Here is an 18,143-nt window from a genome sequence, read left to right on the forward strand (position 1 = left end):
TGAAAGCTCATAGGGGGGGTCAGAATCCAGGCCTGAGCGGCCTGGTGTGGCCCCCATATGAAACCAAGCCAAATTGACTCACTAGCGCCACCTACAAGTTTTAAAATAATTATCCCTCGCCTCCCGTTGCACGTATCGGCATGATTTTCGGAGGAGACATCACTCGTGACAGGACGCACAAAAAAGTCTCAAGAACCCATGTTCTAAAACCAACAGGAAGTCGGCCATTTTAGGTGGCGGCGGCCATTTGGGGGCGGAAGTATGGGTCGTATCTCGACGAACTCCTCCTAGGGGGTTTGACCGAATGAGTCCGTTGTTGCATCAACGGACACTAGACGGATGGCCGACGTTAAATTGCGAAGGATTTTGGGATATTCCATACGATGTGGGCGTGGCACGCCCCCAAATTTTGCCCATTTTCATATGTCCGGGCCTTGCACGCTGAGCGTAACTGTAGACGTGAATAACTTGGCTCCACGTGGTCAGATCTTCATCATACTTGGTACATGTGATCATGGCCCCGCCCCGAAGGTCCCCGTAGGTCACTTCCTGATTTCGTCGCAGCGCCACCTATTGGCGACAGGCTAAAGGCGTGTCATCTACATGAGGCCTTTTCTGCCAGGAGATTCATCAGATGAACATCAGGGTCACAAGGTCACTGCCTGACAGCCTGGTGAAGCCTGTTGATGGACCATGATGCAGGAAAAGCGCACGTGGTGGGCGTGGCCTGGCGGCGAATGCTCAGGCCTCGCCATTTACATAGAAAAGGTCATCATTCGCCCGCAAAAGGTCGCATGGGCTTGAAAACTCATAGGGGGGGTCAGAATCCAGGCCTGAGCGGCCTGGTGTGGCCCCCATATGAAACCAAGCCAAATTGACTCACTAGCGCCACCTAGAAGTTTTAAAATAATTATCCCTCGCCTCCCGTTGCACGTATCGGCATGATTTTCGGAGGAGACATCACTCGTGACAGGACGCACAAAAAAGTCTCAATAACCCATGTTCTAAAACCAACAGGAAGTCGGCCATTTTAGGTGGCGGCGGCCATTTGGGGGCGGATGTATGGGTCGTATCTTGACGAACTCCTCCTAGGGGGTTTGACCGAATGAGTCCGTTGTTGCATCAACGGACACTAGACGGATGGCCCACGTTAAATTGCGAAGGATTTTGGGCCGCTCCATAGGATGTGGGCGTGGCACGCCACCAAACTTTGACCATTTCATATCTGGCCCTGCCTGGTGTCTGGCCTTGCCTTGAAGCAATGTACATCAAAGTCAATACACAGTTTGACTGACAGACTGATGATGTCAGTCGATGGACTATGATGTGTGTAAAGCACATGTGGGGGGCGTGGCCACGGCGAATGGTCAGCCTTCGCCATTGACCATCAAAAGGTCATCATTTGCCTGCAGAAGGTCACAGGCTGCTGAAATCTTAAACGTGAGGCCTTAATCCAGGCCTGAGCGCCCTGGTGGTGCTCCCATGTGACACCAATCTAAATTGACACACTAGCGCCACCTAGAAGTTTCAATTCATTATCCCTCGCCACCCGTTACACGTATCACTATGATTTTTGGTGGAGACGTCTATCATGACAGGACGCACCTAATGCTCCAGAAGCCATGTTCTAAACACAGCGCCACCAACTGGTGGAAATGTATATCTGCCGTAACTTCCTGATTCATGGTCAGATTGTCTTGAAATTTTTTTTGGTGTGTTGGGTCAATCTCTGGTTTGTTATACTGTGTGTACATAGACTCTATAGTGCCACCAACTGGTGGAAATGTATGTAGCCGTAACTTCCTTCCACATGGTCGGATCAAGCCCAAATTTTTTCTGGTGGTTTGGGGTACCCTCTGGTCTATGACTGTGTGTGTACATAGACTGTATAGCGCCACCAACTGGTGGAAATGTATATAGCCGTAACTTCCTTCCACATGGTCGGATCAGGCCCAAATTTTTTCTGGTGGTTTGGGGTACCCTCTGGTCTATGACTGTGTGTGTACATACACTGTATAGCGCCACCAACTGGTGGAAATGTATATAGCCGTAACTTCCATCCACATGGTCGGATCAAGCCCAAATTTTTTCTGGTGGTTTGGGGTACCCTCTGGTCTATGACTGTGTGTGTACATAGACTGTATAGCGCCACCAACTGGTGGAAATGTATATAGCCGTAACTTCCTTCCACATGGTCGGATCAGGCCCAAATTTTTTCTGGTGGTCTGGGGTACCCTCTGGTCTATGACTGTGTGTGTACATCGACTGTATAGCGCCACCAACTGGTGGAAATGTATATAGCCGTAACTTCCTTCCACATGGTCGGATCAGGCCCAAATTTTTTCTGGTGGTCTGGGGTACCCTCTGGTCTATGACTGTGTGTGTACATACGCTATAGCGCCACCAACTGGTGGAAATGTATATCTGCCGTAACTTCCTTACGCACGGTCGGATCGGCCCCTAATTTTTTCTGTTGGTTCGGGGTACCCTCCGGTCCGTTACCGTGTGGGCCAACCACTCTATAGCGCCACCCACAGGCGGAAACGTATATCCGCCGCAAGGACCTACCGCGTGGTCCGATCGTCGTGAATTTTTTTATGGCGGTTCGCGGTGTCGGACGGGACGTGACCGCGCACCCGCCTCGCCGCCGCTGTCGCCCCCTCCTGGCGGAAAATTGCAAGTGCCGTGACTACCTTACCGCTTATCCGCTCGCCGCGGTTTTTCGTACGGCGCGTCCGCGCGCCCGTCCGGTCGCGCGCGCGACCCCGACCCGCGCGTACCCCCGACCCGCGCGTACCCCCGAGCGCGTCGGGGTGCTCGAGCCCGCTCATCACTGCTTGCAGTTTTAATTAGGGCTCGAGCACTGACCAGTGCGAAAGCCCTATTGTTATCGTTCCGTTTATTATTATTAGGGCTCGAGCACTGACCAGTGCGAAAGCCCTATTGTTATCGTTCCGTTTATTATTAGGGCTCGAGCACTGACCAGTGCGAAAGCCCTATTGTTATCGTTCCGTTTATTATTATTATTATTATTATTATTATTATTCTGCCAACCGTCGGCCTTTTTGAGGGCCTCAACATGCCCGAAAACTCACCAAATTTGGCGAGCGCATCAGGTCTGGCGAAAAATTTTATATTTTATGGGTTTCAAATATCATGTTCCAAAATTGGCTCTCTAGCGCCACCTTGAATTTTAAAAAAAATTAGCCCCCGACACCAGTTTCACCTATCGTCACGAAACTCGGTGGAGACGTCTATCGTGACAGGCCGGACCAAAAAGTCTCAAGAACCCATATTGGAAAACGAACAGGAAGTCGGCCATTTTGGATGGCGGCGGCCGTTTTTGGGCCAGAAGTTGGGGTCGTATCTCGACGAACTCCTCCTAGGGGGTTTGACCGAATGAGTCCGTTGTAGCATCAACGGACACTAGACGGATGGCCGACGTTAAATTGCGAAGGATTTTGGGATATTCCATACGATGTGGGCGTGGCACGCCCCCAAATTTTGCCCATTTTCAAATGTCCGGCCCTTGCACGCTGAGCGTAACTGTAGACGTGAATAACTTGGCTCCACGTGGTCAGATCTTCATCATACTTGGTACATGTGATCATGGCCCCGCCCCGAAGGTCCCCGTAGGTCACTTCCTGATTTTGTCGCAGCGCCACCTATTGGCGACAGGCTAAAGGCGTGTCATCTACATGAGGCCTTTTCTGCCAGGAGATTCATCAGATGAACATCAGGGTCACAAGGTCACTGCCTGACAGCCTGGTGAAGCCTGTTGATGGACCATGATGCAGGAAAAGCGAACGTGGTGGGCGTGGCCTGGCGGCGAATGCTCAGACCTCGCCATTTACATAGAAAAGGTCATCATTCGCCCGCAAAAGGTCGCATGGGCTTGAAAGCTCATAGGGGGGGTCAGAATCCAGGCCTGAGCGGCCTGGTGTGGCCCCCATATGAAACTAAGCCAAATTGACTCACTAGCGCCACCTACAAGTTTTAAAATAATTATCCCTCGCCTCCCGTTGCACGTATCGGCATGATTTTCGGAGGAGACATCACTCGTGACAGGACGCACAAAAAAGTCTCAAGAACCCATGTTCTAAAACCAACAGGAAGTCGGCCATTTTAGGTGGCGGCGGCCATTTGGGGGCGGAAGTATGGGTCGTATCTCGACGAACTCCTCCTAGGGGGTTTGACCGAATGAGTCCGTTGTAGCATCAACGGACACTAGACGGATGGCCGACGTTAAATTGCGAAGGATTTTGGGATATTCCATACGATGTGGGCGTGGCACGCCCCCAAATTTTGCCCATTTTCATATGTCCGGGCCTTGCACGCTGAGCGTAACTGTAGACGTGAATAACTTGGCTCCACGTGGTCAGATCTTCATCATACTTGGTACATGTGATCATGGCCCCGCCCCGAAGGTCCCCGTAGGTCACTTCCTGATTTCGTCGCAGCGCCACCTATTGGCGACAGGCTAAAGGCGTGTCATCTACATGAGGCCTTTTCTGCCAGGAGATTCATCAGATGAACATCAGGGTCACAAGGTCACTGCCTGACAGCCTGGTGAAGCCTGTTGATGGACCATGATGTGTGTAAAGCACATGTGGGGGGCGTGGCCACGGCGAATGGTCAGCCTTCGCCATTGACCATCAAAAGGTCATCATTTGCCTGCAGAAGGTCACAGGCTGCTGAAATCTTAAACGTGAGGCCTTAATCCAGGCCTGAGCGCCCTGGTGGTGCTCCCATGTGACACCAATCTAAATTGACACACTAGCGCCACCTAGAAGTTTCAATTCATTATCCCTCGCCACCCGTTACACGTATCACTATGATTTTCGGTGGAGACGTCTATCAAGACAGGACGCACTTAACGCTCCAGAAGCCATGTTCAAAACACAGCGCCACCAACTGGTGGACATGTATATCTGCCGTAACTTCCTGATTCATGGTCAGATTGTCTTGAAATTTTTTTTGGTGTGTTGGGTCAATCTCTGGTCTGTTATACTGTGTGTACATAGACTGTATAGCGCCACCAACTGGTGGAAATGTATATAGCCGTAACTTCCTTCCACATGGTCGGATCAGCCTACAAATTTTTCTGGTGGTCTGGGGTACCCTCTGGTCTATGACTGTGTGTGTACATAGACTGTATAGCGCCACCAACTGGTGGAAATGTATATAGCCGTAACTTCCTTCCACATGGTCGGATCAGGCCCAAATTTTTTCTGGTGGTCTGGGGTACCCTCTGGTCTGTGACTGTGTGTGTACATAGACTGTATAGCGCCACCAACTGGTGGAAATGTATATAGCCGTAACTTCCTTCCACATGGTCGGATCAGGCCCAAATTTTTTCTGGTGGTCTGGGGTACCCTCTGGTCTATGACAGTGTGTGTACATAGACTGTATAGCGCCACCAACTGGTGGAAAGGTATATCTGCCGTAACTTCCTTACGCACGGTCGGATCGGCCCCTAATTTTTTCTGTTGGTTCGGGGTACCCTCCGGTCCGTTACCGTGTGGGCGCATACACTCTATAGCGCCACCCACAGGCGGAAACGTATATCCGCCGCAAGGACCTAACGCGCGGTCCGATCGTCGTGAATTTTTTTATGGCGGTTCGCGGCGTCGGACGGGACGTGACCGCGCACCCGCCTCGCCGCCGCTGTCGCCCCCTCCTGGCGGAAAATTGCAAGTGCCGTGACTCCCTTACCGCTTATCCGCTCGCCGCGGTTTTTCGTACGGCGCGTCCGCGCGCCCGTCCGGTCGCGCGCGCGACCCCGACCCGCGCGTACCCCCGACCCGCGCGTACCCCCGAGCGCGTCGGGGTGCTCGAGCCCGCTCATCACTGCTTGCAGTTTTAATTATTATTATTATTATTATTCTGCCAACCGTCGGCCTTTTTGAGGGCCTCAACATGCCCGAAAACTCACCAAATTTGGCGAGCGCATCAGGTCTGGCGAAAAATTTTATATTTTATGGGTTTCAAATATCATGTTCCAAAATTGGCTCTCTAGCGCCACCTTGAATTTTAAAAAAAATTAGCCCCCAACACCAGTTTCACCTATCGTCACGAAACTCGGTGGAGACGTCTATCGTGACAGGCCGGACCAAAAAGTCTCAAGAACCCATATTGGAAAACGAACAGGAAGTCGGCCATTTTGGATGGCGGCGGCCGTTTTTGGGCCAGAAGTTGGGGTCGTATCTCGACGAACTCCTCCTAGGGGGTTTGACCGAATGAGTCCGTTGTAGCATCAACGGACACTAGACGGATGGCCGACGTTAAATTGCGAAGGATTTTGGGATATTCCATACGATGTGGGCGTGGCACGCCCCCAAATTTTGCCCATTTTCAAATGTCCGGCCCTTGCACGCTGAGCGTAACTGTAGACGTGAATAACTTGGCTCCACGTGGTCAGATCTTCATCATACTTGGTACATGTGATCATGGCCCCGCCCCGAAGGTCCCCGTAGGTCACTTCCTGATTTCGTCGCAGCGCCACCTATTGGCGACAGGCTAAAGGCGTGTCATCTACATGAGGCCTTTTCTGCCAGGAGATTCATCAGATGAACATCAGGGTCACAAGGTCACTGCCTGACAGCCTGGTGAAGCCTGTTGATGGACCATGATGCAGGAAAAGCGAACGTGGTGGGCGTGGCCTGGCGGCGAATGCTCAGACCTCGCCATTTACATAGAAAAGGTCATCATTCGCCCGCAAAAGGTCGCATGGGCTTGAAAGCTCATAGGGGGGGTCAGAATCCAGGCCTGAGCGGCCTGGTGTGGCCCCCATATGAAACTAAGCCAAATTGACTCACTAGCGCCACCTACAAGTTTTAAAATAATTATCCCTCGCCTCCCGTTGCACGTATCGGCATGATTTTCGGAGGAGACATCACTCGTGACAGGACGCACAAAAAAGTCTCAAGAACCCATGTTCTAAAACCAACAGGAAGTCGGCCATTTTAGGTGGCGGCGGCCATTTGGGGGCGGAAGTATGGGTCGTATCTCGACGAACTCCTCCTAGGGGGTTTGACCGAATGAGTCCGTTGTAGCATCAACGGACACTAGACGGATGGCCGACGTTAAATTGCGAAGGATTTTGGGATATTCCATACGATGTGGGCGTGGCACGCCCCCAAATTTTGCCCATTTTCATATGTCCGGGCCTTGCACGCTGAGCGTAACTGTAGACGTGAATAACTTGGCTCCACGTGGTCAGATCTTCATCATACTTGGTACATGTGATCATGGCCCCGCCCCGAAGGTCCCCGTAGGTCACTTCCTGATTTCGTCGCAGCGCCACCTATTGGCGACAGGCTAAAGGCGTGTCATCTACATGAGGCCTTTTCTGCCAGGAGATTCATCAGATGAACATCAGGGTCACAAGGTCACTGCCTGACAGCCTGGTGAAGCCTGTTGATGGACCATGATGCAGGAAAAGCGAACGTGGTGGGCGTGGCCTGGCGGCGAATGCTCAGACCTCGCCATTTACATAGAAAAGGTCATCATTCGCCCGCAAAAGGTCGCATGGGCTTGAAAGCTAATAGGGGGGGTCAGAATCCAGGCCTGAGCGGCCTGGTGTGGCCCCCATATGAAACTAAGCCAAATTGACTCACTAGCGCCACCTACAAGTTTTAAAATAATTATCCCTCGCCTCCCGTTGCACGTATCGGCATGATTTTCGGAGGAGACATCACTCGTGAATGGGCGCACAAAAAAGTCTCAAGAACCCATGTTCTAAAACCAACAGGAAGTCGGCCATTTTAGGTGGCGGCGGCCATTTGGGGGCGGATGTATGGGTCGTATCTCGACGAACTCCTCCTAGGGGGTTTGACCGAATGAGTCCGTTGTTGCATCAACGGACACTAGACGGATGGCCCACGTTAAATTGCGAAGGATTTTGGGCCGCTCCATAGGATGTGGGCGTGGCACGCCACCAAACTTTGACCATTTCATATCTGGCCCTGCCTGGTGTCTGGCCTTGCCTTGAAGCAATGTACATCAAAGTCAATACACAGTTTGACTGACAGACTGATGAAGTCAGTTGATGGACTATGATGTGTGTAAAGCACATGTGGGGGGCGTGGCCACGGCGAATGGTCAGCCTTCGCCATTGACCATCAAAAGGTCATCATTTGCCTGCAGAAGGTCACAGGCTGCTGAAATCTTAAACGTGAGGCCTTAATCCAGGCCTGAGCGCCCTGGTGGTGCTCCCATGTGACACCAATCTAAATTGACACACTAGCGCCACCTAGAAGTTTCAATTCATTATCCCTCGCCACCCGTTACACGTATCACTATGATTTTCGGTGGAGACGTCTATCATGACAGGACGCACCTAACGCTCCAGAAGCCATGTTCTAAACACAGCGCCACCAACTGGTGGAAATGTATATCTGCCGTAACTTCCTGATTCATGGTCAGATTGTCTTGAAATTTTTTTTGGTGTGTTGGGTCAATCTCTGGTCTTTTATACTGTGTGTACATAGACTCTATAGCGCCACCAACTGGTGGAAATGTATATAGCCGTAACTTCCTTCCACATGGTCGGATCAGGCCCAAATTTTTTCTGGTGGTCTGGGGTACCCTCTGGTCTATGACTGTGTGTGTACATACGCTATAGCGCCACCAACTGGTGGAATTGTATATCTGCCGTAACTTCCTTACGCACGGTCGGATCGGCCCCTAATTTTTTCTGTTGGTTCGGGGTACCCTCCGGTCCGTTACCGTGTGGGCCAACCACTCTATAGCGCCACCCACAGGCGGAAACATATATCCGCCGCAAGGACCTACCGCGTGGTCCGATCGTCGTGAATTTTTTTATGGCGGTTCGCGGTGTCGGACGGGACGTGATTGCGCACCCGCCTCGCCGCCGCTGTCGCCCCCTCCTGGCGGAAAATTGCAAGTGCCGTGACTACCTTACCGCTTATCCGCTCGCCGCGGTTTTTCGTACGGCGCGTCCGCGCGCCCGTCCGGTCGCGCGCGCGACCCCGACCCGCGCGTACCCCCGACCCGCGCGTACCCCCGAGCGCGTCGGGGTGCTCGAGCCCGCTCATCACTGCTTGCAGTTTTAATTATTAGGGCTCGAGCACTGACAGTGCGAAAGCCCTATTGTAATCGTTCCGTTTCTTATTATTATTATTATTCTGCCAACCGTCGGCCTTTTTGAGGGCCTTAACATGCCCGAAAACTCACCAAATTTGGCGAGCGCATCAGGTCTGGCGAAAAATTTTATATTTTATAGGTTTCAAATATAATGTTCCAAAATTGGCTCTCTAGCGCCACCTTGAATTTTAAAAAAAATTAGCCCCCGACACCAGTTTCACCTATCGTCACGAAACTTGGTGGAGACGTCTATCGTGACAGGACGGACCAAAAAGTCTCAAGAACCCATATTGGAAAACGAACAGGAAGTCGGCCATTTTGGATGGCGGCGGCCTTTTTCGTGCCAGAAGTTGGGGTCGTATCTCGACGAACTCCTCCTAGGGGGTTTGACCGAATGAGTCCGTTGTTGCATCAACGGACACTAGACGGATGGCCGACGTTAAATTGCGAAGGATTTTGGGATATTCCATACGATGTGGGCGTGGCACGCCCCCAAATTTTGCCCATTTTCATATGTCCGGGCCTTGCACGCTGAGCGTAACTGTAGACGTGAATAACTTGGCTCCACGTGGTCAGATCTTCATCATACTTGGTACATGTGATCATGGCCCCGCCCCGAAGGTCCCCGTAGGTCACTTCCTGATTTCGTCGCAGCGCCACCTATTGGCGACAGGCTAAAGGCGTGTCATCTACATGAGGCCTTTTCTGCCAGGAGATTCATCAGATGAACATCAGGGTCACAAGGTCACTGCCTGACAGCCTGGTGAAGCCTGTTGATGGACCATGATGCAGGAAAAGCGCACGTGGTGGGCGTGGCCTGGCGGCGAATGCTCAGGCCTCGCCATTTACATAGAAAAGGTCATCATTCGCCCGCAAAAGGTCGCATGGGCTTGAAAACTCATAGGGGGGGTCAGAATCCAGGCCTGAGCGGCCTGGTGTGGCCCCCATATGAAACCAAGCCAAATTGACTCACTAGCGCCACCTAGAAGTTTTAAAATAATTATCCCTCGCCTCCCGTTGCACGTATCGGCATGATTTTCGGAGGAGACATCACTCGTGACAGGACGCACAAAAAAGTCTCAATAACCCATGTTCTAAAACCAACAGGAAGTCGGCCATTTTAGGTGGCGGCGGCCATTTGGGGGCGGATGTATGGGTCGTATCTCGACGAACTCCTCCTAGGGGGTTTGACCGAATGAGTCCGTTGTAGCATCAACGGACACTAGACGGATGGCCCATGTTAAATTGCGAAGGATTTTGGCCTGCTCCATAGGATGTGGGCGTGGCACGCCACCAAACTTTGACCATTTCATATCTGGCCCTGCCTGGTGTCTGGCCTTGCCTTGAAGCAATGTACATCAAAGTCAATACACAGTTTGACTGACAGACTGATGATGTCAGTCGATGGACTGTGATGTGTGTAAAGCACATGTGGGGGGCGTGGCCACGGCGAATGGTCAGCCTTCGCCATTGACCATCAAAAGGTCATAATTTGCCTGCAGAAGGTCACAGGCTGCTGAAATCTTAAACGTGAGGCCTTAATCCAGGCCTGAGCGCCCTGGTGGTGCTCCCATGTGACACCAATCTAAATTGACACACTAGCGCCACCTAGAAGTTTCAATTCATTATCCCTCGCCACCCGTTACACGTATCACTATGATTTTCGGTGGAGACGTCTATCAAGACAGGACGCACTTAACGCTCCAGAAGCCATGTTCAAAACACAGCGCCACCAACTGGTGGAAATGTATATCTGCCGTAACTTCCTGATTCATGGTCAGATTGTCTTGAAATTTTTTTTGGTGTGTTGGGTCAATCTCTGGTTTGTTATACTGTGTGTACATAGACTCTATAGCGCCACCAACTGGTGGAAATGTATATAGCCGTAACTTCCTTCCACATGGTCGGATCGGGCCACAAATTTTTCTGGTGGTCTGGGGTACCCTCTGGTCTATGTCTGTGTGTGTTCATAGACAGTATAGCGCCACCAACTGGTGGAAATGTATATAGCCGTAACTTCCTTCCACATGGTCGGATCAAGCCCAAATTTTTTCTGGTGGTTTGGGGTACCCTCTGGTCTATGACTGTGTGTGTACATAGACTGTATAGCGCCACCAACTGGTGGAAATGTATATAGCCGTAACTTCCTTCCACATGGTCGGATCAGGCCACAATTTTTTCTGGTGGTCTGGGGTACCCTCTGGTCTATGACTGTTTGTGTACATACACTGTATAGCGCCACCAACTGGTGGAAATGTATATAGCCGTAACTTCCTTCCACATGGTCGGATCGGGCCACAAATTTTTCTTGTGGTCTGGGGTGCCCTCTGGTCTATGTCTGTGTGTGTACATAGACAGTATAGCGCCACCAACTGGTGGAAATGTATATAGCCGTAACTTCCTTCCACATGGTCGGATCAAGCCCAAATTTTTTCTGGTGGTTTGGGGTACCCTCTGGTCTATGACTGTGTGTGTACATAGACTGTATAGCGCCACCAACTGGTGGAAATGTATATAGCCGTAACTTCCTTCCACATGGTCGGATCAAGCCCAAATTTTTTCTGGTGGTTTGGGGTACCCTCTGATCTATGACTGTGTGTGTACATCGACTGTATAGCGCCACCAACTGGTGGAAATGTATATAGCCGTAACTTCCTTCCACATGGTCGGATCAGGCCCAAATTTTTTCTGGTGGTCTGGGGTACCCTCTGGTCTATGACAGTGTGTGTACATAGACTGTATAGCGCCACCAACTGGTGGAAATGTATATAGCCGTAACTTCCTTCCACATGGTCGGATCAGGCCCAAATTTTTTCTGGTGGTCTGGGGTACCCTCTGGTCTATGACAGTGTGTGTACATACGCTATAGCGCCACCAACTGGTGGAAATGTATATCTGCCGTAACTTCCTTACGCACGGTCGGATCGGCCCCTAATTTTTTCTGTTGGTTCGGGGTACGCTCCGGTCCGTTACCGTGTGGGCGCATACACTCTATAGCGCCACCCACAGGCGGAAACGTATATCCGCCGCAAGGACCTACCGCACGGTCCGATCGTCGTGAATTTTTTTATGGCGGTTCGCGGCGTCGGACGGGACGTGACCGCGCACCCGCCTCGCCGCCGCTGTCGCCCCCTCCTGGCGGAAAATTGCAAGTGCCGTGACTCCCTTATCGCTTATCCGCTCGCCGCGGTTTTTCGTACGGCGCGTCCGCGCGCCCGTCCGGTCGCGCGCGCGACCCCGACCCGCGCGTACCCCCGACCTGCGCGTACCCCCGAGCGCGTCGGGGTGCTCGAGCCCGCTCATCACTGCTCGCAGTTTTAATTAGGGCTCGAGCACTGACCAGTGCGAAAGCCCTATTGTAATCGTTCCGTTTTTTATTATTATTTTTTTTTTTATTATTATTCTGACGAAAGGACGGCCATTTTGAGGGCCTTAACATGCCCGAAAACTCACCAAATTTTGCAAGCGCGTCAGGTCTGGCGAAAATTTCGATCTGGTGGGGGTCCCGAAAACAATGTTCCAAAATTGACTCTCTAGCGCCACCTTTAATTTTTGAAAAAATTGGCCCCCGCCACCAGTTTCACCTATCGTCACGAAACTTGGTGGAGACGTCTATCGTGACAGGACGGACCAAAAAGTCTCAAGAACCCATATTGGAAAACGAACAGGAAGTCGGCCATTTTGGATGGCGGCGGCCTTTTTCGTGCCAGAAGTTGGGGTCGTATCTCGACGAACTCCTCCTAGGGGGTTTGACCAAATGAGTCCGTTGTTGCATCAACGGACACTAGACGGATGGCCGACGTTAAATTGCGAAGGATTTTGGGATATTCCATACGATGTGGGCGTGGCACGCCCCCAAATTTTGCCCATTTTCATATGTCCGGGCCTTGCACGCTGAGCGTAACTGTAGACGTGAATAACTTGGCTCCACGTGGTCAGATCTTCATCATACTTGGTACATGTGATCATGGCCCCGCCCCGAAGGTCCCCGTAGGTCACTTCCTGATTTCGTCGCAGCGCCACCTATTGGCGACAGGCTAAAGGCGTGTCATCTACATGAGGCCTTTTCTGCCAGGAGATTCATCAGATGAACATCAGGGTCACAAGGTCACTGCCTGACAGCCTGGTGAAGCCTGTTGATGGACCATGATGCAGGAAAAGCGCACGTGGTGGGCGTGGCCTGGCGGCGAATGCTCAGGCCTCGCCATTTACATAGAAAAGCTCATCATTCGCCCGCAAAAGGTCGCATGGGCTTGAAAACTCATAGGGGGGGTCAGAATCCAGGCCTGAGCGGCCTGGTGTGGCCCCCATATGAAACCAAGCCAAATTGACTCACTAGCGCCACCTAGAAGTTTTAAAATAATTATCCCTCGCCTCCCGTTGCACGTATCGGCATGATTTTCGGAGGAGACATCACTCGTGACAGGACGCACAAAAAAGTCTCAAGAACCCATGTTCAAAAACCAACAGGAAGTCGGCCATTTTAGGTGGCGGCGGCCATTTGGGGGAGGATGTAGGGGTCGTATCTCGACGAACTCCTCCTAGGGGGTTTGACTGAATGAGTCCGTTGTTGCATCAACGGACACTAGACGGATGGCCCACGTTAAATTGCGAAGGATTTTGGGCCGCTCCATAGGATGTGGGCGTGGCACGCCACCAAACTTTGACCATTTCATATCTGGCCCTGCCTGGTGTCTGGCCTTGCCTTGAAGCAATGTACATCAAAGTCAATACACAGTTTGACTGACAGACTGCTGAAGTCAGTTGATGGACTATGATGTGTGTAAAGCACATGTGGGGGGCGTGGCCACGGCGAATGGTCAGCCTTCGCCATTGACCATCAAAAGGTCATCATTTGCCTGCAGAAGGTCACAGGCTGCTGAAATCTTAAACGTGAGGCCTTAATCCAGGCCTGAGCGCCCTGGTGGTGCTCCCATGTGACACCAATCTAAATTGACACACTAGCGCCACCTAGAAGTTTCAATTCATTATCCCTCGCCACCCGTTACACGTATCACTATGATTTTCGGTGGAGACGTCTATCATGACAGGACGCACTTAACGCTCCAGAAGCCATGTTCAAAACACAGCGCCACCAACTGGTGGAAATGTATATCTGCCGTAACTTCCTGATTCATGGTCAGATTGTCTTGAAATTTTTTTTGGTGTGTTGGGTCAATCTCTGGTTTGTTATACTGGGTGTACATAGACTCTATAGCGCCACCAACTGGTGGAAATGTATATAGCCATAACTTCCTTCCACATGGTCGGATCAAGCCCAAATTTTTTCTGGTGGTTTGGGGTACCCTCTGGTCTATGACTGTGTGTGTACATAGACTCTATAGCGCCACCAACTGGCGGAAATGTATATAGCCGTAACTTCCTTCCACATGGTCGGATCAAGCCCAAATTTTTTCTGGTGGTTTGGGGTACCCTCTGGTCTATGACTGTGTGTGTACATAGACTGTATAGCGCCACCAACTGGTGGAAATGTATATAGCCGTAACTTCCTTCCACATGGTCGGATCAAGCCCAAATTTTTTCTGGTGGTCTGGGGTACCCTCTGGTCTATGACTGTGTGTGTACATAGACTCTATAGCGCCACCAACTGGTGGAAGTGTATATAGCCGTAACTTCCTTCCACATGGTCGGATCAGCCCACAAAATTTTCTGGTGGTCTGGGGTACCCTCTGGTCTATGTCTGTGTGTGTACATAGACAGTATAGCGCCACCAACTGGTGGAAATGTATATAGCCGTAACTTCCTTCCACATGGTCGGATCAAGCCCAAATTTTTTCTGGTGGTTTGGGGTACCCTCTGGTCTATGACTGTGTGTGTACATAGACTCTATAGCGCCACCAACTGGTGGAAATGTATATAGCCGTAACTTCCTTCCACATGGTCGGATCAAGCCCAAATTTTTTCTGGTGGTTTGGGGTACCCTCTGGTCTATGACTGTGTGTGTACATAGACTGTATAGCGCCACCAACTGGTGGAAATGTATATAGCCGTAACTTCCTTCCACATGGTCGGATCAAGCCCAAATTTTTTCTGGTGGTTTGGGGTACCCTCTGGTCTATGACTGTGTGTGTACATAGACTGTATAGCGCCACCAACTGGTGGAAATGTATATAGCCGTAACTTCCTTCCACATGGTCGGATCAGGCCCAAATTTTTTCTGGTGGTCTGGGGTACCCTCTGGTCTATGACTGTGTGTGTACATCGACTGTATAGCGCCACCAACTGGTGGAAATGTATATAGCCGTAACTTCCTTCCACATGGTCGGATCAGGCCCAAATTTTTTCTGGTGGTCTGGGGTACCCTCTGGTCTATGACTGTGTGTGTACATACGCTATAGCGCCACCAACTGGTGGAAATGTATATCTGCCGTAACTTCCTTACGCACGGTCGGATCGGCCCCTAATTTTTTCTGTTGGTTCGGGGTACCCTCCGGTCCGTTACCGTGTGGGCCAACCACTCTATAGCGCCACCCACAGGCGGAAACGTATATCCGCCGCAAGGACCTACCGCGTGGTCCGATCGTCGTGAATTTTTTTATGGCGGTTCGCGGTGTCGGACGGGACGTGACCGCGCACCCGCCTCGCCGCCGCTGTCGCCCCCTCCTGGCGGAAAATTGCAAGTGCCGTGACTACCTTACCGCTTATCCGCTCGCCGCGGTTTTTCGTACGGCGCGTCCGCGCGCCCGTCCGGTCGCGCGCGCGACCCCGACCCGCGCGTACCCCCGACCCGCGCGTACCCCCGAGCGCGTCGGGGTGCTCGAGCCCGCTCATCACTGCTTGCAGTTTTAATTATTATTAGGGCTCGAGCACTGACCAGTGCGAAAGCCCTATTGTTATCGTTCCGTTTATTATTATTAGGGCTCGAGCACTGACCAGTGCGAAAGCCCTATTGTAATCGTAATGTTTATTATTATTATTATTATTATTATTATTATTATTATTCTGACGAAAGGACGGCCATTTTGAGGGCCTGAACATGCCCGAAAACTCACCAAATTTTCCAAGCGCGTCAGGTCTGCCGAAAATTTCGATCTGGTGGGGGTCCCGAAAACAATGTTCCAAAATTGACTCTCTAGCGCCACCTTTTATTTTTGAAAAAATTGGCCCCCGACACCAGTTTCACCTATCGTCACGAAACTCGGTGGAGACGTCTATCGTGACAGGACGGACCAAAAAGTCTCAAGAACCCATATTGGAAAACGAACAGGAAGTCAGCCATTTTGGATGGCGGCGGCCGTTTTTGGGCCAGAAGTTGGGGTCGTATCTCGACGAACTCCTCCTAGGGGGTTTGACCAAATGAGTCCGTTGTTGCATCAACGGACACTAGACGGATGGCCGACGTTAAATTGCGAAGGATTTTGGGATATTCCATACGATGTGGGCGTGGCACGCCCCCAAATTTTGCCCTTGTTCATCTGCCCCGGCCTTGCACGCTGAGCGTAACTGTAGACGTGAATAACTTGGCTCCACGTGGTCAGATCTTCATCATACTTGGTACATGTGATCATGGCCCCGCCCCGAAGGTCCCCGTAGGTCACTTCCTGATTTCGTCGCAGCGCCACCTATTGGCGACAGGCTAAAGGCGTGTCATCTACATGAGGCCTTTTCTGCCAGGAGATTCATCAGATGAACATCAGGGTCACAAGGTCACTGCCTGACAGCCTGGTGAAGCCTGTTGATGGACCATGATGCAGGAAAAGCGCACGTGGTGGGCGTGGCCTGGCAGCGAATGCTCAGGCCTCGCCATTTACATAGAAAAGGTCATCATTCGCCCGCAAAAGGTCGCATGGGCTTGAAAACTCATAGGGGGGGTCAGAATCCAGGCCTGAGCGGCCTGGTGTGGCCCCCATATGAAACCAAGCCAAATTGACTCACTAGCGCCACCTAGAAGTTTTAAAATAATTATCCCTCGCCTCCCGTTGCACGTATCGGCATGATTTTCGGAGGAGACATCACTCGTGACAGGACGCACAAAAAAGTCTCAAGAACCCATGTTCTAAAACCAACAGGAAGTCGGCCATTTTAGGTGGCGGCGGCCATTTGGGGGCGGATGTAGGGGTCGTATCTCGACGAACTCCTCCTAGGGGGTTTGACCGAATGAGTCCGTTGTTGCATCAACGGACACTAGACGGATGGCCCACGTTAAATTGCGAAGGATTTTGGGCCGCTCCATAGGATGTGGGCGTGGCACGCCACCAAACTTTGACCATTTCATATCTGGCCCTGCCTGGTGTCTGGCCTTGCCTTGAAGCAATGTACATCAAAGTCAATACACAGTTTGACTGACAGACTGATGATGTCAGTTGATGGACTATGATGTGTGTAAAGCACATGTGGGGGGCGTGGCCACGGCGAATGGTCAGCCTTCGCCATTGACCATCAAAAGGTCATCATTTGCCTGCAGAAGGTCACAGGCTGCTGAAATCTTAAACGTGACGCCTTAATCCAGGCCTGAGCGCCCTGGTGGTGCTCCCATGTGACACCAATCTAAATTGACACACTAGCGCCACCTAGAAGTTTCAATTCATTATCCCTCGCCACCCGTTACACGTATCACTATGATTTTCGGTGGAGACGTCTATCATGACAGGACGCACCTAATGCTCCAGAAGCCATGTTCTAAACACAGCGCCACCAACTGGTGGAAATGTATATCTGCCGTAACTTCCTGATTCATGGTCAGATTGTCTTGAAATTTTTTTTGGTGTGTTGGGTCAATCTCTGGTCTGTTATACTGTGTGTACATAGACTCTATAGCGCCACCAACTGGTGGAAATGTATATAGCCGTAACTTCCTTCCACATGGTCGGATCAGGCCCAAATTTTTTCTGGTGGTCTGGGGTACCCTCTGGTCTATGACTGTGTGTGTACATCGACTGTATAGCGCCACCAACTGGTGGAAATGTATATAGCCGTAACTTCCTTCCACATGGTCGGATCAGGCCCAAATTTTTTCTGGTGGTCTGGGGTACCCTCTGGTCTATGACAGTGTGTGTACATACGCTATAGCGCCA

General features: G+C 51.3%; 1 protein-coding gene and 1 long non-coding RNA gene across 4 annotated transcripts in view; one reads left to right on the plus strand and one right to left on the minus strand.

Moving 5' to 3' along the window:
• The window catches only part of ncf2 (neutrophil cytosolic factor 2), a 198,776-nt gene that overhangs the window by 69,665 nt on the left and 110,968 nt on the right, over positions 1–18,143 (minus strand). The gene's annotated exons all lie outside the window — the stretch shown is intronic.
• The window catches only part of LOC144898505 (uncharacterized), an 81,479-nt gene that overhangs the window by 37,154 nt on the left and 26,182 nt on the right, over positions 1–18,143 (plus strand). The window lies entirely within an intron of this gene.

The sequence above is a fragment of the Doryrhamphus excisus genome, linkage group LG5, assembly GCF_037039965.1.
Source record: "Doryrhamphus excisus strain RoL-2023G ecotype Guam linkage group LG5, RoL_Dexc_Guam_v1.1, whole genome shotgun sequence".
NCBI classification, from domain to species: Eukaryota; Metazoa; Chordata; class Actinopteri; order Syngnathiformes; family Syngnathidae; genus Doryrhamphus; species Doryrhamphus excisus.